This window comes from Jaculus jaculus, chromosome 5, assembly GCF_020740685.1.
Source record: "Jaculus jaculus isolate mJacJac1 chromosome 5, mJacJac1.mat.Y.cur, whole genome shotgun sequence".
Classification (NCBI taxonomy): domain Eukaryota; kingdom Metazoa; phylum Chordata; class Mammalia; order Rodentia; family Dipodidae; genus Jaculus; species Jaculus jaculus.
The window spans coordinates 109866801-109892500 of NC_059106.1; the positions used below are offsets into that span (position 1 = coordinate 109866801).

General features: G+C 44.3%; 1 protein-coding gene and 1 pseudogene across 2 annotated transcripts in view; both read right to left on the bottom strand.

Annotated features, from left to right (window-relative positions):
- Positions 1-25700, bottom strand: part of Klhl29 (kelch like family member 29) — a 287828-nt gene that overhangs the window by 217582 nt on the left and 44546 nt on the right. For both annotated transcript variants that reach the window (XM_045149551.1, XM_045149552.1), the window contains exon 2: positions 6339-6446. The gene's annotated coding sequence lies outside the window, so the exon portion shown is untranslated. The remainder of the gene's footprint in view (positions 1-6338; positions 6447-25700) is intronic.
- LOC101599585 overlaps positions 1-25700 on the bottom strand; it is an 85222-nt pseudogene that overhangs the window by 45886 nt on the left and 13636 nt on the right.

Consider the following 25700-nt stretch of genomic DNA (forward strand, 5'->3'; position numbering starts at 1 on the left):
AATGAGACAGGGTCTCACTATGTGGTTCAGGCTGGCCTCAAACTCAAAAGCCTCCTGCCTCTGCCTTCTGAGTGCTGCCATTACAGGCATGTGCTACTATAACCAGCTTAAAGATGTTTTTGTGCAGCTTTTTTGTGTGTCTGTGATATGTGTACATGTTACGAGTGTCCATCTGCACGTGGGAACGTGTGTGTGTGTATAGAACAGAGGCTGAAGTCAGGTGTCTTCCTCACTCACACTACACTTAAGTAACTGAAGTCGTTTCTCTCGAGTCCACAGCTATCTGATCCAGCTAGTCTAGCTAGTCAGCTTGCCCACGAGTTCCCCTGAGCACTGGGATTACAGGTGGACCACCATGCCTGCCTGGCATTTATGTGGCTGCTAGGGATATGAACTCTGGTCCTCATGCATATGTGGAAAATGCTGTAATGAGCCATCTCCTCAGTCCTTGAGCAGCTTTCAAGAATGTATAAATTAGATTATCAATAAGGGATAGAAATGTACAAGTTTAGAAGCACAGACAATCAGAAGATATACACATGAGGCTTTCCCAGAGCAGGGTGCTGACAAGACCACTACTGGCCTCTTCATTGCTTTTGTTCAAATTTGAAAGAGGAGTTCCTCCCTGGCAAATCCCACAGAGCCCAGGCAGGGAGGCAGCTCCTATGCTTCCCCACTCAGCTGGTTTTTGTAGGGAATAAGTTCACAGTTGTATCCCAGAAGCCCTGGCCACTGATGGAGACACCTGCTACATAAGGAAGGAGACAGGCCACTTAGAAAGTCAAACTTTGACATAAAAATAAACTCTGAGTTTTGCAGAGAAGCTATTTCTAGCCCAGGTGCCAAACGAGACTTTGAAGCCAGGATGAACTGCTGTGTGCCCCGACATCCCACCTGCCATTAGTTAAGTGGAGCTCCTCTGTGCAGGCTGGTTCTGAGCACCCTGCTTTCCCCCTGGGTATCTCCTGCCTTCCGAAGGCTATCTTTTCCTGTTGTTGGATATGGGGCCAAGTAAAGCAGGTCAGGGAGGCAGAGAAAGACGGCACTGCTGTCTTGGGCCAAGTGATGCTCTCTCTGATGGCCTTCCTTTGATATCATCTCCCACTCTTGGCAAGTTTCACCCCACCACACAGATGCTATGAACCCACCCAGCCTCTGCCATGGAGCTCTGGAGGGCGTTTGACAGAACTGTATTTCTCCACGGGGGAGGGGGACAGAGTCCTAGACAGGAGGCAGCAGATCTTCATTTGCTCCCTTGGCTAGGTAAGGGGGAACCTGCCTGGGCAGGAGCTGGGACCAGGTTCCAGCCAGGAAGAGCATGAAGCTTCTTACTCTTTTTTTTTTTTTTTTTTAACCTTGCCTAGTTCCAGGAAGGAATGCAGGGGAACTACAAGGGCCTATTAAGGCCTCATAAGTCAAACAGGAATGAGAACAACAAGCTTAGGCAATGAAAGGGTTCAGAGAGTGTCACCTAGAAAGTCCCACAAGTGGGCTACAAGCTGCCACAGACCTGCCTTCAGGCCTGGCAGTGCTTCTGGTCTTGGCCATCCTGGGAACTTCCTGGGGACTTCTACAGAAATCCCAATGCTGGGGCCCCTCCCCAGGTACTGTGATGTTATGGAGCCGGCATGCAGCTTGGGGAGGAAGGTGTTTTCGGTCTTGCTGGGTGATTTTAATATGCAGCTAAGGCCTGGTTGGTCAGAAAGCTCACAAGGGGCAAACAGACTGGCTGCAACAGGACACTTGAATCCACGAGTTACTAAGCAGGCAGCTCAGGAGAATAGGTCTGTAAGTCAGACACAAGTCTGTAAGGGTCCTCGCACAAGTGGCAGGACTGACAGGACAAACATGGGCTGCCACAGCCCCTCCGTGTGGTCTCAGAGCGCTGATCTTAGTACAGCACACACTCAGCCTTTGGAACTCATGTGAAAACATCTGGGAGCAGGAGGTCAGGGGAACTGGGCTGATGGCACAGCACAGTCAAAGCATGCAGCTTGCACATGGTTTGATCCAGGGGCAGATTTTAGACTGAGTGTGAATCACACATCTTCCCAGAAGAGTGTTTTCTCATTGCAATTCCTCAAGGTGGAGATCCCAGGCACTTAATGATATTTCTAGCTGGGGGCAGTGGTTGGAACTGCATGTTTATCAGGTCAGAACAATTGTTAGACCCCTGGAGGATAGACACAGACTTCTGGACTGGCAAGCGATCCAGGTGATGCCCTTGTATGGCCCAAAGCTGAGCAATGCTGTCCAGGTGGCACTACTGACCTCTATTGTCTAAACCTCTCCTCAATCTCTCCTCATGTTCCCTCTCAGTCTCTTCTCAGTCTTCTTTTCAGTCCTCTCTCAGTCTCCCTCTCCCTCTTAGTCTCTCTGTATTGATCATCCTTTAGTCTTCCGCTCAGGATCCCTCAGTCTTGTCCTGAGATATGGGATGACCAGGGTTATGCCCATCGTATAGATGCTTCCACTGACAGAACTGATAGTTACTGATAGAAACTGGTGGGTTGGCGTTGATTCCATGATCCCTGTGAGGATATTGTCTTCAGTTCTCAGTGTCAAGGCAGAATGTGATAATTTGATCTCATGATGCACACATGTACAACCCTGCTTTACTGGCTGACAGTCACAGACCCGGCACTGGGCCTGTGGAAGCAAAAGGAAGTCCCTATGCTCCAGGAGCTGATGGCAGGAAAGACAGATGTGACCCTCAAGGCAGAGGAAACAGAAACTTAACAGCCACAAAAAGCAGAGTGAAGGTATCCCTGTAAAAGATTCATGAGATGGCAGCTAAGGACTTTGTTTTGGAAAGGCCAAATTTGAGCTGGAATCAAGACAGGAAGGCAAACTGTATGCAGGGACAAAGATAAGTTCTGGGCAACAAGTCCAGGGGACAGTTGAGGAAGAGGGATCAGGGGACACAGGAAAGATGAGAAGCTAAGGAAAGCCTTGGTGGGCAGCATCACAGATGGAGGAAAAAGAGGAGCCAGAGGGACAAAACTCACCAAATGCAGGGTGGTGAGGTTTCGTGAAATGAAGCTGGGAGGGAGGCTACTGGTGTCTTGGGGGTCTTTCAGTAGCAAGGCTAAAGGGTTTCCAGGAAGGGAGTGGGTCAATGAGTACAATGGCCCTGCTAAATCCCTGCTGGTGAACATATGGCTTCCTCAGGGCTGAAGTACCCCAATGCCCAGTGGGGGTGGGGGCTGGGGTGGTCCCCAGTATGGGCTAAGAAAGGCAGTAAGAAGACAAGGGGGTGACATGCCCATGTGGTAGCTGGGGCAGCATAGGGACATCTGTATGGCCCATCCTTGGGAAGCGGGTCACAGAGGACTAATGGAGAAAGAGAAGGAGCTGCAGGGGAGGAGGGACTGGCCACCACACTGAAGTGAGCTACCTCTAGTGGTGAGAGGAGACCAGCAGGGGAGAGAAGAGCAGTGGAAGGATCAACTGGGAGAAGGGAAGGGAAGCTGTGGTCAGGATAGGCACACCTGCACTGGAACAGCTCCCATTCACTCTGGAGACCTGAGAGATGCAGGTCATTTTATTTCTGCAGACAAAGGGCTTGAAAGTGCTGTGAGACCTTCCCACAGTCCCAGGGACAGAGGCAGGGGACGATACATAGGTCACCTCTTGGGGCCACAGGCGCTGGCCTTCCACCTGCTCCTGACCCCACAAGTTCCTTCCTGCCACTCTTGGCCTAGCCTTTAGTTTTGCACAGATTGAGTCCTCAGCTAACCGCCCCTGGAAGCTCAGGTGTCAGGTTTCTGCCCCACTGCTTCTGGAACTCTTTTTGTTACTTGCGTGATTTTCATCAAACTTCTAAGAGCAGATGGCGGTGCTCCATGCTTTACTCCTGAACTTGTCTGTTCTGTAGCAAAAGCCAGTGAGCTGATCCAGTTTCCAGGGTGAGCTGGTAGCTGCTTCCACTGGTCACTAGAGGTGATAGCAGGGTGTAGTATGTCTGAGGAACTAGTGAGTATCCTATCCGGAAGGAAAGAGCAAATCTTATGATGACCACGTTCTGTGGGTGTTCACAGGGACAGTTTTGGATGTGTGCAGATGCCCAGTGGGTACTGGTGTTGATGGGGTGTCAAGGGGCAGAAGTCAGAGATGTGGGGAAATTGCATCTCTGTGAAGCACACCTCCAAATTTCTTCACCCCTTTGGAAGCTAGGAAGGTGACAGCTAAAACCCCGCTTCAGTGGCCAACAGTCACAGAAGGCAAATCATTCCCAAGTTGACAAAGTACTTTCTGCAGTCTGAGTCCAAGGACCTAAGTTCAGATCTCAGTACCCATGTAAGTGCTGTGTGGGTATAGTGGTGCCTGTGACCCTAACAAGCTGGAGGTAGAGAGAGGCTATTTCCTGGGCAGGTTGGCTCACTACAGCATGTGCTCCCACCCACATACACAAAGAATTTAGAGATGCATTATGTGCGATGCTTGCCCTTTAGGAAATGTCCAGGGGTAGGGTGGGCACGTAGTCCACAATGGGGACACCAGTCTGGGGCATGTTGATCCTGATGCCTACAATGGTTGTTCCTGCCAGGTATGCCTGGTGAGACTACCATCAGCCCCATCCCCCAAAGCCATGCTTTTCCAAAGTTGAGATAAATGAGAGCCACATACAATTCTTTGTCAGTTTCAGGGAATAAAATGACCCAAAGTAAGGATCATCATTTAAGAAACCCAAATTCATTGCCCCAGGACGTCCCTATCCCTGTCCTTGTGCCCACACTGCAGGAATAGCTGAGGTATGCTCCCTCCTTATGAAGAATACCTCCCCATCTCTTTGCCCCTTGAGCCAGGAAGGAGAGAATTCCAATCCCCCCTTCACTGACCTAGCAGTCATGGATGCCAACCATTCCCCAGGGCCTGGGAAAATGGACAAGACAGCACCCCACAGTTAGTATCATTTGGCTGTGCCAACAGCCCAGTGGCTCTCTAGACCAGTGCTTCATCTGTCCACCTCGGATTGTGCCCTCTGGGATGCTGGGAGATAGCTGCTGGAGTGGTTAGGGGGCCTTTTACCACAGTATCTGATCTAGGCTCAGTACCAGAGTCACTTCCCACTTCCTGTTGACAACCTCAGCTATCTGCAAGCTGGCAATCCTAGAGGTGCAGTTCCTTCTCCCTGTGCAAAGGTTCTGGAGTCATGGGCTGTTTCTAATCTCATTGTGTCTGAATCAAAGACAAGGCCCTCTGACCAGCATTGAATCTGGACACATGATGCTTGAAGATGCCCTAGGTTGGGTTTAGAGCACATGCTGGGCTCTGGGCAGACGCCATAAGGCTCTTAGTCAGGTGCTCCAGGACACGGGGCTGAGTCGCGGAGCTGTAGTCTAAGTGCTCACGGCCCCACCTGCTTTATTCTGGACTCAGCCCCGACAGACGTGTAAGTACTGGACACGCGAGCCGCAGGCTCCACTGCGCTGTAGGCACCTGCCTGGCCTGCTGGTGGGCAAAAGAACAATGTTGCAGCTATTTTTCATAATACTCACATCTTTACCAGGTAGACCACACCCTGCTCTCTTTCTCCTGGATTGACAGTTCACACTCAAAATGGTAGGCCAGATTCACTAGATTTAAAACTAGGAAATAAATGAGTAGGCAAAGTATGGATGCAGAAGTGTACCCTGTGGTGTTTTATCTGTTATGGTGAATGATTCGAAATGTCCATCTTTAGGACATCCTGTAAATTATGTATATTCATATGACTTTATAATATAAGCGTTCACTAAGGATGTTATAGGTTTTTACTTACTGAGATTAAAAAGGTGTATTAATATATTGTTGAATCAAAATGGCATTCACTGAGTATTAGGTACAGTGTGATCCTGTGTGTGTGTGTGTGTGTGCACCTGTGCACAGACTTTACCTATACACATCTGTACATTTCTGGAAAGAGACACTGAACTATCTCTGGAGACTATCACTGTATCATTTATATAATTTTAGATTGTCTCTCTATGCATATACATGTTGGAATTTTTTGGCAGGGAGGGGGTGAAATTGGGGCCTCATAGATTCTAAGCATACTTGCTATCATGAGGCCACACACCTAGTTCTTAGGGACTATCTTTTAAAATATCCTTTTACAATAGACAAATAATATATTCATGATACTTAATAATGCATTTTAATAACCAAGAAGTTGAATTATAAGATTTAAATTTATTAAATTGTAAAAGAATGAAAGTGGTGAAAGTCCTGTGGACCAACAGTAAAGGACCAGCTTCCCACTCCACCCTCCTCAGACCTCCATGAAGAGAGGAGACAACCAGCTCTGTCTAGGCTGGATGCCTTCTTCATTCCAGGTGAGCTGAGAAGAGACCTACCTTGCGCCGTCCGTCTCTGGTAAGCTCAGGATTCGTCCCCAGGATGCAAAAACTTCGATGGCCACCAGTACTTAGCAAAGCATGAGCATCACGGGGAAGCCAGATGATCTGTAGAGAGAGGGGACAAGAGTGGGGTTGGGATGGGGGAAAACCCATCATTTTTGGTAAAAACTATTGTGAGTTCCAGTGTCTTCCATCATTCCCTCACAGAATAGGTGCTTTTCTTTGCCTCAGGGTTTCCTCTGCTGTGGATCCTCCCTCCTCCTGTAGACTGTCTCACACAAGGGCACCCAAACTGCCCCAGCACACCCAGGTAAGGGGCTTAGTGATCAGCAGACGCTCTATGCTCCCAATTGCTAGGCTCTGATTTCTACCAACGAGCCATTAGCACTGAATAAGTGAGAGAACAATGGCATTGTCTTCCACCTAATCCAAACAAAGCAACTCCATGGATAGGAAAAATGAGAAATTCAAGTCTTTAATCTAATGTTGAAAGGACACAAATGCTCGAAGTACAAAAACAAATCATAACTTCTTTTAGACAATGGGGAAATAGACCTTGAGGAGGCAAAGAACAGGTCCTTGGAGACAATTTTTTTAAAAAAATATAGATTTAATACCTATTAGAAAGGGGCTATCTATTATGGGGAGGAAGGGCAATTCCTTGTTCATTCTTTCAAATGTAATATATGAGAAAGCCATTGCCATGACGGGAAATGGCATCCTTCCTGCAAAAGCACACGACTGTCATTACCTCGAAATCAATATATTTTTTTTAAAATGGAATATATCATTATCAATTGATTTCCCTTTTTCCTCTTAGCACTCCAGGGTCCTAGCTAGCAGGGGAAAGCTTTAATGTGATATGAAGGATATGGACAGGTAAATAAGTTATTGTAAACGAATTCCACCTCATGGCCAGCTTCTGACGACACAACGGGTTGTTCACAGATCCTCTCTACCTAAGCTTTTTCAGCTGCCACTGACAGGGACACCTGTGAGCCATATCAAATAGACACTTGAAAGCTGAAGGTGGCAGAAATATTACTTTTCCCAAGGACATAGCATTCCCTTCATGATTAAGAAATAACCTCTGTAGGGAGGCAAAGTAAGCCAAGGTCACCATTTAATTTTGACACCAAGCCAAAGTCGTGAGCACATTTCCTCTACCAATCCTGTGTGACACACGGGGAGACATTGATCACTTTTGCCACAAGGTATTGGCAACAATGGTGATTAGAAGATCAATGTCTATCTGGGAAGAACCTCAGCAGGTAGGTGCTGGTGAAGTGAGGTCTGGAAAACAGTGGCCCTAGAGAACATTCATTCATTTACTCATTCACTAAATGTTTATTGAGTGTCTGTTGTGTTCTAGGCAACAGAAACGCACTAGTGAACAAAACAAAAAAATTCCTGCCCTCATGGAGCTCAGTCTAATAGGTGGAAACAAACAAGAAATAATAAACCCAATGGGTGAGAACTGTATTAGAAGGCAGCAAGTACTGCCTGTAGGGATGAAATAGAGCTGAGAATCGGGATGTCTGTTGAGAGACTGTGGTGTATAAACTGAATGTATGTGGGTTAGCCTCATGGGATATGGCATTCACTTATGTATTGGACATGAGGAGTGGGTCATGCAGGTGTCTATGGCAGAGAGACAGTGTGAATGCTTTCTTGGGAACATGATTCTATTCCCAGGATCAACATAGAGGCCTCTGTGGTTGGACCTGGGAGATTCTAGTAGAAGATGAAGCTAGTGAGATGTGTGTCCAGAATGTGTAGGTCTTGTAGACCACTGTAGAGGCTGTTAATCAAGAGCACGAGGATCCTGTCTACCAGGCTTCAGAAGGAGTGCTCAATTTCTTTTTCTTTCTTTTCACAATTTTCATTAACATTTTCTATGATTATAAAAAATATACCATGGTAATACCCTTCCCCCCACTTTCCCCTTTGAAATTCCATTCTCCATCATGTTACCTCCCCATCTCAATCATTGTACTTACATATATACAATACCAACCTATTAAGTACCCTCCTCCCTTCCTTTCTCTTCCCTTTATATCTCCTCTTTAACTTACTGGCCCCTTCTACTAAGTATTTTCCTTCTCACACAGAAGCCCAGTCATCTGTAGCTAGGATCCACATATGAGGGAAAACATGTGGCACTTGGATTTGTGGGCCTGGGTTACCTCACTTAGTATAATCCTTTCCAGATCCATCCATTTTTCTGCAAATTTCATCACTTAATTTTTCTTTACCACTGAGTAGAACTCATTGTATAAATGTGCCACATCTTCATTATCCACTCATCAGTTGAGGGACATCTAGGCTGGTTCCATTTCCCAGCTATTATAAAGTGAGCAGCAATAAACATGGTTGAGCATGTACTTCTAAGGAAATGAGATGAGTCCTTCAGATATATGCCTAGGAGTGCTATAGCTGGGTCATATGGTAGATCAATCTTTAGCTGTTTTAGGAACCTCCACACTGATTTCCACAATGGCTGGACCAGATAGCATTCCCACCAGCAGTGTAGAAGGGTTCCTCTTTTTCCACATCCCCGCCAACATTTATGATCATTTGTTTTCATGATGGTAGCCAATCTGACAGGACTGAGATGGAATCTCAATGTAGTTTTAATCTGCATTTCCCTGATAACTAGTGACATAGAACATTTTTTAGATGCTTATATGCCATTTGTATTTCTTCCTTTGAGACCTCTCTATTTAGCTCCATAGCCCATTTTTTGGTTGGCTTGTTTGATTCCTTATTATTTAACTTTTTGAGTTCTTTGTATATCCTAGATATTAATCCTCTATCAGACATATAGCTGGTGAAGATTTTTTCCCATTCTGTAGGATGCCTCTTTGCTTTTTTCCCTGTGTCCTTTGCAGTGCAAAATCTTTGTAATTTCATGAGGTCCCAGTGATTCATCTGTGGTTTTATTGCCTGAGTAATTGGGGTTGTATTCAGAAAGTCTTTACCAAGACCAATATGTTAAAGGGTTTCCCCTACTTTTTCCTCTAGCAGTTTCAGAGTTTCAGGTCTGATGTTAAGGTCTTTAATCCATTTGGACTTAATTCTTGTGCATGGAGAGAGAGAAGACTCTATTTTCATCCTTCTACAGATATATATCGTTTTCCCAACACCACTTGCTGAAGAGGCTGTCTTTTCTCTAATTATTATTTTAGCATTTTTATCGAATATCAGGTGGCTATAGCTACCTGGACTTACGTCTGGGTCCTCTATTCTGTTCCACTGATCTGCATGTCTGTTTTTGTACCAGTGCCACACTGTTTTTGTTACTATGGCTTTGTAGTATAAGTTAAAATCAGGTATGGTGATACCACCAGCCTTATTTTTGTTGCTCAGTATTATTTTAGATATTCGAGGGTTTTTTGTGATTCCAAATGAATTTTTGGATTTTTTCTATTTCCATGAAGAACGCCATTGGAATTTTGATAGGGATTGCATTAAATGTGTAGATTGTTTTTGGTAAGATTGCCATTTTCACAAAATTAATTGTTCCAATCCAGGAACAAGGGATGTTTCTCCACTTTCTAGTGTCTTCTGCAATTTCTCGCTTGAGTGTTTTAAAGTTCTCATTGTAGAGATTCTTTACTTCCTTGGTTAGGTTTATTCCAAGGTACTTTATTTTTTTTTGATGCAATTGTGAATGGGAGTGATTCTCTGATTTCATCCTCTGTGTGTTTGTTTTTAGCATATATGAAGGCTACTGATTTCTGTGTATTTATTTTGTATCCTGCTACATGGCTGTAGGTTTCGATCAGCTCTAACAGTTTGCTACTAGAGTCTTTAGGGTCCTTTATGTATAGAATCATGTCATCTGCAAATAATGATAACTTGATCTCTTCCTTTCCAATTTGTATGTCTTTTATGTGTGTCTCTTGCCTTATTACTATGGCTAAGACTTCCAATACTATATTAAATAAATGTGGGGACAGTGAACAGCCTTGTCTTGTTCCTGATTTCAGTAGAAAAGGTTCCAGTTTTACCTCATTTACTAATATGTTGGCTGTAGGCTTGTCATAAATAGCTTTTATTATATTGAGATATGTTCCTTCTGTTCGCAGTCTTTGTAGGACTTTTATCATGAAGGGATGTTGGATTTTGTCAAATGCTTTCTTTGCGTCTAATGAGATGATCATGTGAAGTTTGTCCTTCAACCCATTTATATAATGTATTATATTTATAGATTTGCATATACTGAACCATCCCAGCATCTCTGGGATAAAGCCTACTTGGTCAGGGTGAATGATCTTTTGGATATATTCTTGTATTGTTTGCCAATATTTTGTTGAGAATTTTTGCATCTATGGTCATGAGGGAGATTGGTCTGTAGTTTTCTTTTTTTGTTCTATCTTTGCCTGGTTTTGGTATCAGGGTGATGCTGGCTTCATAGAAGGAGTTTGGTAGAATTCCTTCTTTTTCTATTTCCTGGAGAAGCTTAAGAAGCAATGGTGTTAGCTCTTCCTTAAAGGTCTGGAAAAATTCAGCAGTGAATCCATCTGGGCCTGGGTGTGTTTTAGTTGGGAGATTATTGATAACTGTTTGGATCTCCATGCTTGTTACAGGTCTATTTAAGTGTTTAACCTCATCTTGATTTAATTTACGTAGGTCATATAAATCAAGGAACTCATTCATTTCTTTCTGATTTTCGTTCTTTGTGGAGTATAAGCTTTTATAGTATGTCCCTATTATTTTTTGAATTTCTCTGGAATCTGTTGTGATGTTACCTTGTTCATCTCTGATTTTATTAATTTGTGTCTCTTCTCTCTTTCTTTTGGTCAGATTTGCTAAGGGTTTATCAATCTTGTTTATACTTTCAAAGATCCAACTCTTTGTTTCATTAATTCTTTGGATATTTTTGTTTCTATTTCATTAATTTCTGCCCTAATCTTTATTATTTCTTCCTGTCTACTGATTTTTGGTTTGCCTTGTTCTTCTTTTTCCAAGGCTTTAAGGTGAAGCATTAGGTCATTTACTTAAGACCTTTCTAATTTCTTAATATAGGCATTTAGTGCACTTAAGGCTATAAATTTACCTCTTAGAACTGCCTTCAATGTGTCCCATAGATTTTTGTATGCTGTGTTCTCATTATCATTTGACTGTATAAATTTTTTGATTTCCTTCTTGATTTCATCATTGACCCATTCATCATTTAGTAGTGTATTGTTTAGTTTCCATGATTTTGTGTATGTTCTAGAGCCTTTCTTGCTACTGATTTGTAGTTCAATTCCATTGTGGTCAGATAGAATATAAGGAATTATTTCAATTTTCCTGAATTTGTTAAGATTTTCTTTGTGTCCTAATATATGGTCTATTTTAGAGAATGTTCCATGTGCTGCTGAAAAGAATGTACATTCTGCAGCATTTGGTGAAATGTCCTGTATATATTTGCTAGGTCCATTCCTTCTATGACCTCATTTAGTCCAGATGCCTCTCTGTTTATTTTTTCCTGAGATGACCTGTCAATTGATGAGAGTGGGGTGTTAAAGTCACCCACCACCACTGTGTTTGGTGTTATCTGTGACCTTAGTTCTATTAGTGTTTGTTTGATGAATTTGGGAGCCCCCATGTTAGCTGCATATATGTTTAGGATTGTAATGTTCTCCTGATGGAGTGTCCCCTAATCAATATAAAGTGACCTTCCTTATCTTTCTTGACTAACGTTGATCTGAACTCTACCTTGTCAGATATTAGGATAGCAACCCCTGCTTGTTTTCTAGGCCCATTTGCTTGAAAAAACATTTTCCAACCTTTACCCTAAGATAATGTCTATCCTTTGTAGAACGGTGAGTTTCTTGGAGACAACAAATTGTAGGATCCTGCTTTTAACCCAGTCGGCAAATCTATGTCTTTTGGCTGGGGCACTGAGGCCATTTATATAAAGAGATATTATTGAAAGTTGTGTATTTACGCTTGCCATTTTTTTTTTTTTTTTTTTTTTGGTGGTTCCGGTTCTACCTTTGCTCTCTTGTGTTAACTAGTATTTGAGTATTGCTTGTTTTTTCCAGGTTCCTTATATGTGTGCTTTTCCTTTTCTTCAGCATGGAGGATTCTATCAAGTATTTTCTGTAGAGCTGGTTTTGTGTCCAAATACTCCTTTAACCTGCTTTTGTCATGGAATGTCCTTATTTCTCTGTCTATCTGAATGGATAGCTTTGCAGGATAAAGTAACCTTGGTTGACAGTCGTTATTTTTCAGAACTTGGAATACATCACTCCAAGCCATTCTGGCTTTTAATGTTTGTGTTGAATAATCTGCAGTAATCCTGATGGGCTTGCCTTTGTAGGTAACTTGATTTTTCTCTCTAACTGCTTTCAATATTTTTTCTTTGGTTTGTGTGTTTGGTAGTTTGATTATAATATGGCGAGGAGAGGTTCTTTCCAGGTTTTGTCTGGCTGTGGTTCTAAAGGCTTCCTGTATCTGCATTGGCACCTCTTTCCCAATTTTGGGGAAGTTTTCTTCTATGATTTTGTTTAAGACGCCTACTATGCCTTTGGAGTGGAATTCTCCTTCTACTATGCCCTGAATTCTTATGTTTGATCTTTTCATATTGTCCCGAATATCTTGAAATTCCCACTCATACTTTTCTTTAAGTTTGTCTTTCTCTTTTTTGGACTCTATTAGATCTGCCACCTGGTCTTCTAGCTTAGATATTTTGTCCTCTCCTTCATCCATTCTACTGGTGAGATTTTATACAGAGTTTTTTATTTCATTAACTGTGTTCTTCATTGCTAGTAATCTGACTGGTTTTTCTTTATTATTTCTATTTCCTTATTTATGTCTTATATTGCCTTCTTTATTTCATTAAAGTGGTGTCCTGCATCTTCTTTGATTCCTTTGATTTCCTCTTTGATTCCTTTGATTTGTTCCTTTACTTCTTTGAACATATTTACAATCATTCTTTTGAAATCTTTCTCAGGCATTTCCTGTAACTCATTCTCACTGGAGGTAATTTCTGATGCATTAATACTTTTAGGTGGATTTATATTGTCTTGCTTTTTAGTGTTTTTTGTGTTATAATTTATATATTTTTGCATCTTGGATTAAGTAAATGCTTGGATTTTCTAGGTAGCTGGGTATTCTTAGCTGTATCAATTGATTTAATGTTATATATCTTCAGGGTAGGAGCTTAAGGTGTTAGGTGTGACTCTTAAGACTCTCAGAGTATCTACAAAGGTGTTCCTAGGAGTTGAGTTTCCTTGCTATGGGAGTATTCAAGTAGGCTGAGTGGAATAAAATACAGGTAGATTCTAAAACTTAACTGAACACTGTACACATTCAATCAAAAACAGCTGAGTATTTATGAAAGAGTAGTTATTATAACAACCAGATACTCTATCAACAAAGAGGTTAAGATTTCTGGTCTGTTGAGGGATCCAAGTCAGCTTGTGACCAAGTAAGACCCTTCTCTGGTACAATCCCAGTTACCTTTTTGGATGGTTTTGGTCTCAGTCAAGTTGCTGGCTGGGTCATTGGGCTGCTGTTCTGATTTCTGGAGCTGGGCACTGGGTTTTCCTGCGGGGCAAACTAAGCCTGGTAACTGTGGCCCTGCAGATTGGCACCCCCGCTGCTGGAACTGCTACTGCTGCTGCTTCTGGATCCACTGCTGCTGCTGCTGCTGCTACCACTACTGCTGCTGCTATTTCTGCCACTGCTGGAACTGTCACTGCTGCTGCTGCTGGATCTGCCACTGTCGGAACCACCGCTGCCACTGCTGAAGCTGATGCTGCTGGATCTGCCACTGTTGTTGCTGCTAGATCTTCTTCCGCTGGGGCTGCTGTTGCCAGTGCCGGAGGCGCTGATGTTTCTGCTGGACTCTGCTCTTGCTTGGGTCCCGCTGTCGGCTCATGTTGGCATGGCCGGGTCCCAGGACCGCTGCTCTGTTCACTGGAGGGGGCTCAGGCGGTGGGGGAGGGGAAGGAGCCACAGCTGCTCTAGTTCTCTCACTGTTCCATGTGTTCTACCTTGTGATCTGCTCCTCTGTTGTTCACTGCGGCTCTCCTTTCATATTTCTAGAGTTTGTGGAGAGCTTTGGTGTGAGTGTAAACTCCCCTCACCTGGCTTTTCCTGCAGCTCAAGCTGAGCCTGGCGGCTCTCTGGTGCACTGCTGCCGCTGCGGTCAGCAGAGCTGCCAGGGCCACTTTTGCTGGTCTGTGCGGGCTCTGGATGCTCTGAATCTCTTCTACTTCTCCACTGCCGTTTCAATTTCCTATACACCTCACTTTTTAGTAAAAGTGTGTATTTTGCTAAGTTTTTTTGGTCTTTTTCCCCCCTAGGGTGCTTTGGCGTGGTGCCTACGCCACCATCTTAACCAGAAGTCTAGTTCTCAATTTCTTGAGAAGAAAACTTGTAGGACAATGTCAAGTTAACTAGCTGTTCTTCTCTTCAACCCAGCTGGTTCAACTCTCTCCAGCCAGCCAATGTCCCCATTTCAGGTTATAATCAAGCTGTGCTAAGTGATATAGCTCAGGTTTGATGGGAGCTTGGTGGGACAGTGGTGGGAGAGAGCACAGGGCACTGCGATCTGCTCTTTCAACCTCCTCTGGGTGTCAGAGGCCAGCTAGAGATCACGGAAGTTCTGAATGAAAATAAGACACATGCAAGGTGGGTTCTCTTCCATCTAAGATGTTTAAGCAAAGGTCCTGATGTGAAAGTACATATTAGCCACAATGCTAGTGAAGGTCTGTTCATGTAGATCTGCTGACTAGCCTCCATCTGTTCTGTGAGGCCCACCAGATCCATATGGAACATATGGAGGGCATCACTCTGGCTTTGTCATCCTTTGACTCATGGTTAGATTCAACCAACAGGAACATTAGTAGGTGACTGGGAACAGGTTAGGGTCAACTCTCTATTCACCTACTTCCATTGCTCCCTGCTGTGTCTTCTTGGGTTGGCTCTATACCTCAACTGAAGGTGGTAACTTGAGCTGGAGGACAGGACATTCCACACAGTGTCTGTCTGTCATAACCTCCCATCTAGTTCCAGTAATAGCTTCATTCCTTTGTCCCCTTAGGCTCAGAGGCAGTAACTGCTCCTGTGCTCATTGTTAGTCCTGGGCGCCATGTTATTCTGGAGTCTTTACATGTTGTGCCCTATACTATTGTAGCTAGACCTATTTAACTCTCCTCAAATTACACACGTGAATATGTCTATTCCTTTTACAGAGGATTACACACAGGGCTCCAGAACTGGAATTATTACATAGTCATATGGTTTTGTGATACCAGGTACGTTACTTAATTCCTCTGAATCTGTTTCTCAGTTTTCAAGCTGGAGGACAGAGTTCCATGAACGCCTCTGTTTCTTACTGCCATCACACCCACTTCAGATCCTGTGTTCCCAGCAAGGAACACCTGCATCATGATCAGTTGGCCCACATCTACTAGAAATTCCTCCCTTGAGGGTTTTTAAAATCTGTTTTTAGCTCACATCAGACTTAGTTTGTATCTCAGTTGTTTTATTTACCTATTCACATCTTTCTTTTCTTGCTATTTTTCCTCCCACTCAACCTCCGCTCCTTGCAGTCAGATCCAGGGCTATGAACAGACAGTATCTTAACATTTGAACATTGGGTCTATGGTACATGTTGGTGTACAGTAGATCTGTGGCTCATCATCTTTTCTTCTTAGGAGGCCTATAAGCTATACCTACTCACACAACCCCATCCTATTTCAGTGAGATGCATGGTGTTGAAAGTGATTTTTAAAATTATTTGAAACCAATTTCTAGTAATAATTTTGTTTCCAAGCTAACACTATAAAACTATGTGGTCTAGGAAAATGAATCTCAGGAAGGAATCCAAAAAAGTCTCAGGGACACAAGCATGGTTTTCCAGCTAAGGGATAATGACATCTTACCTGGATACCTGATTTTTGGTTAAAATGACCCTTTAATTAATTTAATTATCAAAGGACAGCTTACAGCAGTCTTAAAAGAAACAGTATTAAAAAACCAAGGGATGGGGCTGCAGAGATGGCTTAGCAGTTAAAATGCTTGTTGGCAAAGCCAAAGGACCCAGGCTCAATTTCTCAGTACCCACATAAAGCAAGATATACAAAGTGGCACAGGTGTCTGGAGTTTGTTTGCAGGCCCTAGTGTGCCCATTCTATTTCTCTCCCTGCCTCTTTCTCTTTCTCAAATAAATAAATAAAATATATTTTTTCAAAAAAATGAAAGGCCAAACACAGAGAAAAATCAACTCCTACCAAATCAGAGAGCCAGAGCCTCAGAGCCCCCAACTGAAGCAGACCAAAAATGAAACCAACATGGCTGAGGGAAATTTTGCGGAAGAGGGGGTGGAAAGAATGTCAGAGCCACATGTTGGGTCATGATATGCAGACTTTTATCTTACCCATAACTGTGGGCTAACTCCACAATGCATGACCCATATACCTCAACAAAGAGGGGCCAATGGGGAGGGGGTAGGTCATAGATGAGCCTAATAATGGTACCAAACTATTTGCTGAATACAAAACTAATTAATAAAAAAAAATTTAAAGGCCAAAGGAGGGGCTGAGAAGTTTGCCTAGTAGATAGAGCTTACTATGGAAGCTCAAGTGTCTGGGCCCAGACCCCTGGAATCCATGTAAAATCAGACAGACACTATACTGTGAACAGCTGTAACCTCAGAGAAATGGGAGGCTGAGATAGGAGAAACCATGGAAGCTCACAGGACAGTTAGCCTGGCAAATGCATTAGTGGACAAGAGAAACCCTAGGAAAGCAAGACCCTGGAAAAGGCTATGTAGATTAAATGCCAAGTGACCTTCAACTCAGAGAACTGTTTTGAGATACATTCAAATTCAAAGTCTATAGATAGAGATGATTCCTGACATGAACCAAATTGATTGCCATGAGAATTATAAACAAGATCTCAGGAGCTTTCATGTTTCTATAAAAGACACTACTTTTTGGAGAGGAATTGCTTGCTAAGAAGAGAAACCAATTAGGGAGTCTCCAGTTTGATATAGGCTTTTGACAATGATCCCCAATAATGGTTCCAGCACCCAGCAGTCCAGCACCTCTGGATAGCTGGGAAATGGAGAGTCTTTCTTCCTTGGAGAAGCAAAGAAAAAGAACAGGTGTCCATTATCTGTAGGGACAAGAGCCAGCCCAAGGCTACCTCCTGACAATTTAGATACATGGTTCCCCAGCAGCCTTGGTGCCACACTCCAACATCCATTCCAAACACACCTGAAGAGGGAATGCTCATTTATACCCACTTTCTTTCAAGAGGACAAGGAAAAATAGCCATCCATTGATAATATCAACTATAGGTTCACTGAAGCCTACAGGCATCTTGCCAACACAAAAATAAGCATAAGTTTATCCATCAGGTTCATGATAGTTCATAGGCCGAGGGCTATGGAAGGCTCTGCTTTTAAAAGGGAGAGCAGGGCTGGAGAGATGGCTTAGCGGTTAAGCTGCTTGTCTGTGAAGCCTAAGGACCCTGATTCGAGGCTTGATTCCCCAGGATCCCCGTTAGCCAGATGCACAAGGGGGCACGTGTGTCTGGAGTTCATTTGCAGTGTCTGGAAGCCCTGGCGCGCCCATTCTCTCTTTTTCTCTCTCTCTCTCTCCCTCTTTCTCTGTCTGTCACTCTCAAATAAATAAATAATAAACAAAAAAGTAAAAAAAAAAATAACTTAAAAGGGAGAGCAAAGATGCAAAGATGGAGCGTACTCTGAGAGTCCACTAGCACTATGTGGAGATTTCCTATTTTCATTAAGGGCCAGACTTGGCCACTGATGAAATCCATTAGTCGTGTTCAACTGCTAGCGATACACTGCCTGGCACACTTTATCGTGGACATGTATTTGTCAAAGCCAGGTTGTGCCTGCCAGGCTATGATATCTGATAAGGAAATAACAACATTCCCTTATGTTCAAAGTTTACAAAACCTCGATCACTCACATGTTTTTCAAATACCTCTCTTTTCTAACAAGTTGATGAACTGATGATTCTTATTTGACTATGGATGAGGAAATGGAACTTCATGTTAAATAACAGGTGTCCAAAGTCATACTACAAGTCAGTGAGGGAGGCAGAACTGGAGCTCCAGTTTCTACATCTTTGTTCTGGATGATCAGGAACCCCTTGTCAATGAAGATCAGAGATGGCCTATGTTTATTTGTAGCTACCACCCTGGGCAGAGTAAAGGTGTAGGTCAATGACTCTCATTCTAGTCAGTCCCTGGAGAATCTACCATTTCTCTCAGCCTCACAGTTAGGTATCATGTGACCTCACCCTGCTGCAGACCTCCCCACAACCAAGAAACTTCAAATTTCCCTCTCCCCTACCAGCCACACACTTGCTAAAAGGGAGGCAACTCTCCCCTTCTCTGTGATTATTAACTCAGTGTGCCTCATCTTTTGATTGTCCTCTTTCTCCATACCAGACAAAAGCTGAGTTACATGACATTTGCATCCCTCCATAAGAGGGATTAAGCTCTGAGGAGCAGGATTTTTGTCAGAGTAGGTGGAAGGCCACAAACCACTATGATAGCTGAGATTTTTTTCATCATTCTCTCAATACCAGAAACCTATTCCCCCCCTCTTTTGGCTAATTCTCTCCCCCATCCTCCATAAAGATTTCATGCATGTGGGCTGCAGAGACAGTTCAGCCATTAAGTGTGCTTCTTGTGCAAGCATGAGGCCTGAGCAGGCCTGAGACTGCCTGAGTTCAAATCCCCAGATCCCACGTAAAACATCTAGGCATGGCCTTGTGCACCTATAATCCCAATTCTGCAGGGAAGCCAAGACCCGAGAATCATCAGAGCCCTGTAAGCTCTGGAATTTGTTCTTATAAAAAGGGAGAGTCCAGCTTGAAGCAAGACCAAGAGGAAAAGCAATGACCAGGCAGAAGAATGATGGAGAGGAGACACTCCTATTCCCCTTTCACTGCAGGCAAGCAACCTCCACTTGCAAGTGAGAAATTCCTGCTGCAGGGGAGTGTATGAGGCACAGCAAGGGCACATCCATGTGCATATGCCACACATACTGCACACACCACATTACACACACAAACAAAAAGAAAAGCAATGAAAAATTTGAAAATGGTCGCATGCATGAAGTGATTGACTTTTCTTTAAAACTGTTATTTCTAGCTGGGTGTGGTGGTACACACCTTTATTCCCAGCACTCATGGGGCACAGGTAGGAGGATTGATATGAGTTTGAGGCCAGCCTGAGACTGCAGAGTAAATTCCAGGTCAGCCTGGGCTACAGTGAGACTATCTTGAAAAACAGAAACAAAAAATGCTATTTCTTGATCCTTATCTCAGGACATGGCTCTACTATCTATCTGTTTTGAAAACCCTAATTCCTCCTGCTTCTTATTCTTCTACACACAGAGCACTGTTCAGAGAGCTAAGGAGACATATCAGTTCTTTCTGGTTTATATCACTAATGCCTATGTTGGGCCTTCTGCTCTCTCAACAGACTAAATTAGTACAGACTGAATTGTATGCCCCCCTCAATCTCTGTGTTGAAGCCTTAATGTCTTGTGACTATATTTGAATGTAGGAACTTTATATCAGTATTTAAGGTTGTTTGGGGTCATAAAGGTAGAGCCCTAACTCAAGAGAATGTTCAAAATATTTCACGAAACATTAGGCAGCTGTCTGCCACCTAACCCACTCCCAGTGACGAGACAGGGAGAAGGTTCCAGCTGTAAGCCAGGACCTTGCTCTGGGACTTTGTCTCTAGAGAGAGATCACTTTCTGATGTTGGAGCTACCTACCTGTGACATCCTCTGAACTTGCGCTATGTCACACCTGTCACATGGCAACAGGCTTCCCGAGTGGCCTTACTGCTGCTACAGGGATTATGCTGAGCCCCAGGACTGAACAGTGCTTCCGGGCCAAGAAGCATCATCAGTGGCGTAAGTCCTGAAGGGTCCAGGCCAACAGGACTCTTCCCGGTGCTTTGCTCTTAGGTTCTGCCCCTGCCCAGCTCTTCTTTGCTGCTATGACTTACCACACACCAGCCCTCTCCAGTCTCTCACCTACTTTCCCCTCCTCTTCCTGAGAACTCATCTCTGGAAATTTCCCAGCTCTCTCTGGGACACAGAGACTCTTCTAATAAACACTGGAGACTGTCAGAGTAATGGGAAGTGTATCACTCATGGAGCTGTCCTAATGGCTTGTGGTGTGCTGAAGAGAATGTAAAGATGAGGGAAATGTGATGCACATGGCCTGAGTGGATCCTGAGTTACGCCAGGACAAGACTGCTCCAAGTCTACACTGAAACATTCAGGAAATAAAGCTTGTAGTCATGCTCTCCCCTCTCCAAAACTGTTTTTGTTACGCAGCAAACACTTAGAAATTAGGGGTGGATTAGGAGTGGGGGTTGAGGAGGTGGCTCAGCAGGCAAGAGCGTTTGCTGTGCATACATGAGGACTGGAATTCAATCCCCAGCACACACACAAAAAGCTGGGCATGGCCGAGCATGCCTATCACCCCAGGGAAGGGACAGGAGAATTGTGGGGGTTCACAGGCTCACTGGTCAGCTGGTCTAACTAAAAAGCACTGAGTTCCAGGTTCAGTGAGAGATTCTGCCACAAGGAAATGAGGTGAAGAGCAACAGGAAGGCCATCTGGTATCCTTTTCTCGCCTCTGCATGTGTGCGCATGGTACATACAGATCTATGTACACTTCATGTGCACATATGCAGCATATTGCAGACGTGTGCGCATGATACATACAAATCTATGTACACTCCATGTGCACATATGCAGCATATTGCAGACATGTGTGCTTATACACACAAATGAATTATCACGGACTCACTCAACCTGACTAGATCAATCAATGTCAGCACATGTTCTCTGTTGCTACCAACAATGTACAGCTTTTCCCATCACTGGACCCGACCTGCATTTCTCAAGGCTACAGTGTTGAGACCCACTCTGGCATGACTCGCCCACAACAGTGTCGAAGATGTCAGCAGAGGGTGCGCACCTGGCACGTAGTAGCCGCTCAGTGAAGCTCTATCACGAGAAGGAAAGTGTTGCCAAGATGCAACTCATCTTCTACGATCTTCCTTTGAACATCTGGAACATAGTCACACCATAGTTTCCTGACTGGAATTCAAATTAGTTTGTAAAAAAAAAAAAAAATCAGACACTGCTTCCAGATTTTGCACTTATGAACAGGCCTGCATCCTTCCTTTAAATTGCAATAATTCCTTCCCAGATGTTGCTTCTCCTTCAGACCCATAAATTTAAGCTTTTCATGATGACGCTTCACATTTGCCTGGCACTGTGGGCCGTTTGGAGCGCCTCTGCATCTCCTCTGCCTCATTAGACTGCCTTGAGTGCCCCAAGAGGCGGGGCAGTGCCAACAATTCACAGGCAGGGAGGCCAGCTGCCACACTATCAAGCTGGGTTGGATTGAGTGGGGGCCACATGAAGAGGCACAAATCTTGTCCAGCCCCATCCAGGTCTGTACACGGGGTGATCACAGTACCTACTCCAATCCCATCCTTGCGTCACGTGTGCTGTGTCTTTGAAGCTCTGACTCAAGTGTCTCCTCCTTGGATTCCCCTGGACATGCCTGGGACCAAGACTTGCTGAAAGTCTTGAGAAGTGAAACCAAACAACAGGCAAGAGGCAGGGGAAAACCATGGAAGGAAAGCAGCCCCCCGCCTGTTATACAGGGGGTCCAGCCAGTCTCCAACAGGGGTCACAAGGCAGTCACACCTCAGCACAAGCCTTGGCATTAGTTGTTCCTCAGAGCCAGTCCCAGAAGCTTCATGTCTGGATCCACTTCCCTTCCACCTTCCTTGTTCTGGGGTCTTATTCTAAGGCTTGGTTCTTCCCTGGGTATGTTTGCCTGGTTCTTCAGGGAAGCCTGTAACCTGTACTCCAAGCACTCAAGTTGCCAGTGCATCCAAAAGTATGTGTCAGGGCCTGGAGTCAGTCACAGAGACAGGAGGCTGAGTATCCCTGCAGCTAATTCCCATGGTCTGCAACGAGAGAGTCTGGTGAGAGCTGCAGTTGCTACTGCTCGGGGTTCCTTAGCAGCCTCTGTCTTTCTGGTCCTTAGAGATGCACCAGAGAAAATGGCCTCCCAGGGTCCCATCAGCTGGGCTTCAGGCTCTGTGTGTTTCTGGTCCCTCACAGAGAGACAGAAGCCTGCAAAGTCCTTCTCAAGCCTGAGCTCTAGAGCCTGATTCATGGGCTTGATGATACAATTGGGGTCTCATGTTTCTGACACAACCATGAAGGGGCTGGCTTGGCTGGTGTCATGGGCAAGAGTGTGGGAGTCTCGTCACCTGAGAGATCTGGGTCCATATCTCAGCTCTACAATTTAGTGTCAGAGTGACAACATCGGCCTACCTCCACCCCCCGCTATTTCAGTGCCCTCTTTGTGCAACAGGAGGATGCTGCTAAACATGATGGTTATTCTGGGAGCTGAGGTTCCCATGGAAGAAAAGCACTTAATTCTCTCTTGGAACCTGTAAGCCAAAGTCCAGGCTGGAGGGCTGCTGCTGCTGCGGCTTCTGTTTTCTTGTCTGTCCTCTCCACAGAGCCCATGCCTTTAGGGCCAGCAGCTAATAACGTCTTCCCAATCCTAAGTCTCAGGCTGTGCTTCATCACCCAGTGAAGAGCTATTTTCCTTGAATGGATTTGAAGCTGTTTCTATGCTCTCAGAGAAAACCAAATTGTGAAAGAAAGTCTATGGAAATTACAAGACTTTTTACCCAGATACGATGAATTATCCATTCAGAAAATAAACCACAGACAGGCATGTTTCTCCACACCAAGCAGAAAGCAGTTATTACAAGGAGCTTCTGTAAGCACTCTGATTTTCTTGGCCAGTGTAGAAACTGCCTAGGAAGTGCACACAGAATGAGGAGCCTACTCTGTTTTCCTTATACCCAGGTGGGCAGGTAAGTGGCTTGGAGCACCCTGGCTTCACATTCCATTTGAAAATGGAAACCGTGGGGCTGGCTCAGCTGGAGAGTGCTTGCCTAGCATGCACAAGGCCCAGGGTTCAAATACCAACAACACACACATGCTCAAACACATGCACACGCATGCAGAGCACACCAAACCTCACTGCTCTCCTGTAAACTAAAGCAGTGACCATGGAGTCGGGCTAGAGCTCAGGGCAGTCAGGAGGAATGTCTCCAGTCCAACCTCAGGATAAGACTGCCAGGGTGATGTCAAGGTGCATGCAGGTAAACAATTGACAAAAGAGAGCACATGACAGGTTCAAGGTCTCACAGCCATTCAGCAGAAGAGTTAGGGTAAGAACCTGGGTTTCCCAGCTCCCTGGCTCCTGTCCTCTCTTTCCTCAAAGGACCTGTCTGTACTTGAACTGTCACTGAAGAGTTTCCAGGGAAGTCCTCCAGAAAGGTTAGGTAACTTATCACAGCCCCATCTCCTTTCCTGCAAAAAGCCCCCTTTCCTCCCCTCTTGCCCCTCTCCAGTGAGTATTAAGTCAAATATTCCTTGCTGCATTATGTTTCAAGCTTGAGAGTTTTAAATCTAAAGACATCTATAAATAATACATACTCATTTATATGTACATTTAAAAGATGAAAAACCATAACAAAGATACCTGTAGATCCTGATGAATACTAATGGTTTATTCACAACACAGTGGAAACAAATGGCTAATGAGTGGATTTCCCTCCACTCCACCTTGGTCCCTCCCCCAGCAGGGAGAGGCCCTTCATCCTAAACCTACTCCATTCTCTGTTTCTTCCCACGGTCACATTTAGCCATCTGCTTCTTCTTTCATATGTGGGACTGTGTATTTTTTCCCCTCTTCAGTTTTATATGAAACATTTAGCAATGAAGTAGCAAATAAAAATACTACATATCATCTAGAATTCATATAAAATTGTACTTGACTTTAAAGCTTCTAAAGGTTGATAAAAAGAAACACATAGATGCTTCTTAAAGGCCTATTTATATTTTATTACACATTACACACATTGCACTCCATTGAGAAAATTTAGAAGTTGATGTGGTTCTCTCTGTCACAAACCAGAATGGTGGAGATTACCACATCCAGAAAACTTTTTTTGCTTTGGAACACGACACACTGCCTTACAATTACCACAATGGACTGAACCAGCATGAGTAATCCATCAGCACTCCCATTAGTCTTTGGAAGGAGGGGACCACTCCACCGCCACCCAGAGTGTACTCTTGGAGTCGCTGAGCACTACCTCTACCTCTGGTTTTCACTCCAGATTGAAGACCTGGAAGGAGCACCATCACCTTTCCAGTGCTTGAGTCAGCTGGAGGGTGGCCCAGCTGGCCTCTCTCTATCTTACCCCCATATAACAAAGCCATGGACTACCAAGTCAGCTCTGTTGGTGAAACTGACGGTGGACCATGGAGGGCGAGCTGTAGGCTGGAAGGGTCGGGAGAGCTTTATGTCAGTCGGAGCTAGATCCTGAGAGGCCAACAGGGTGATAATAAGAGGGATATGTGTCATAGTTTGAGGTCCCCCAATGTAGACCCTGAAGCAAGGATTGGAAGTTGATACAGGAAACACCATCATGGGGTAGTGATATGAGAAAAGACAGGAGAAAAACAATGGAGGTGCAATAGATAGTGGGTTCCCTGTCAGCCAGCTGGACTCAGTCGTGCAGGAGACCATCTGAGAGGCTGTAGAGATAGTACCCTTAAAACTGACTTACCAGGAGGTGAGAAGCCAGATTATTTACTTAACATCATCACCTCTTACTGACAGAGAGTACTTTGGGGTCTTTACCCCACCCCCTACATCCCTAGCCTGTCCTGGAGGTCAGTTGAGTACCATCACAGAGAGAGAAGCAGGAAGTGGGAGCTGACAGCAGATCTTTCCCTCAGTTCCGGCAGGAAATTTTGCCTCCCACCAGCCCTGGAGCACGTTCTGAGCCTTCTGTGTGTGAGAGGCACACATACTCCTTACCACAGTAGGAGACTTTAAGTGTGCCCATCTCCATAGCAGAGGCCTTGTCAAATGGGCTTGTAATGGAATCATCTGCTATCTGTCTGCCGAGCAGCAACCACGTATGAAAAATAACATTAGGAGTAAATTAAGTGGTCTGTCTGCAAGCAGCCTGTTTAGATGAGGAAGGGCCGCTGTTGACAAATCTATTAAAATTATACATAAATTATCTAGGAGCACATGGATACTTGTTCAGAATGAGGGCATTGATACTGGACATTTTACCTACAGCCTGGATTAATTCATCTTGCCTCGCTTGAATGGAGTAGTGATGTTTAAGAAAAGAGGTGGGAAAAATAAATTATGCCTGTCACCTTCCAGACCAAAAGAAACATTTTGCGACTTTTCATTTTTCAAGATGATGATGTCTTAAAACACT